The following is a 745-nucleotide window of genomic DNA, read 5'->3' as shown; positions in this document are numbered from 1 at the left end:
CCTCCAGGCCTTCCTGAGCAGGAAGGGCTGCAGCTGGTCAGGACGGGTGCTGGCGATCAGGGGCGGGGCCTGTCTAGCCGGCACCCTCGGGAGTCTGAGGCCCCTTGGAGCCCCTTGGAGCGAGGCGTGACACGCAGTGGAAACCTCACGCTCCATGCCTCCTGACTGCCAGCTCCTGTCTGAGAAGGGAGTGGGCGTGCCCTTCTGGGCCAGGTTCTCAGGGCACCAGGTGACCGAGCCCTCACTGCTGCCCAGGGCACCAGACCCTCGTCCCCTTCTCAGCGCCCACATGGTCTGCTGCCCTGTCCACCAGGCTTCACGACATGCCACAGGCCATCAGGACTCTCTAGGCAGAACCCATGGGTACCGGGCCAGAATCGGGCTGACCTCTACCACCTGAGAGTCCTGTTGCCCAGCATGGACAGAGTGTGTTCCTCTGATGTCTTCAATGTTGCAAAAAGACCAACATCAGCCCTTCCAGAATTGTAGCCAGGTTACCATGGTGATGCCTATTATCCCTGCTGAACAGGACATGAATCAGGAGCTAAAAATAGCCCGATGGATGGATGGACGGGTGGACGGGTGGACGGTGGGTCGGGACAACATGTTTTCCTCAGATGAGAAAATGCAGAGGAAATCTGTCAGGTCCCCACCCCCACAGTCTGGCGCCATGTGCAGGCTGAAGTCCCTCAGGCACAGCCGGTCACTGCCACTGGGCAGCCCGGGACCTCTGCAGATGAGGGCT

This window comes from Fukomys damarensis, unplaced genomic scaffold, assembly GCF_012274545.1.
Source record: "Fukomys damarensis isolate Sample0158 unplaced genomic scaffold, DMR_v1.0_HiC HiC_scaffold_32, whole genome shotgun sequence".
Taxonomy (NCBI): domain Eukaryota; kingdom Metazoa; phylum Chordata; class Mammalia; order Rodentia; family Bathyergidae; genus Fukomys; species Fukomys damarensis.
This window is presented reverse-complemented; position numbering follows the sequence as displayed.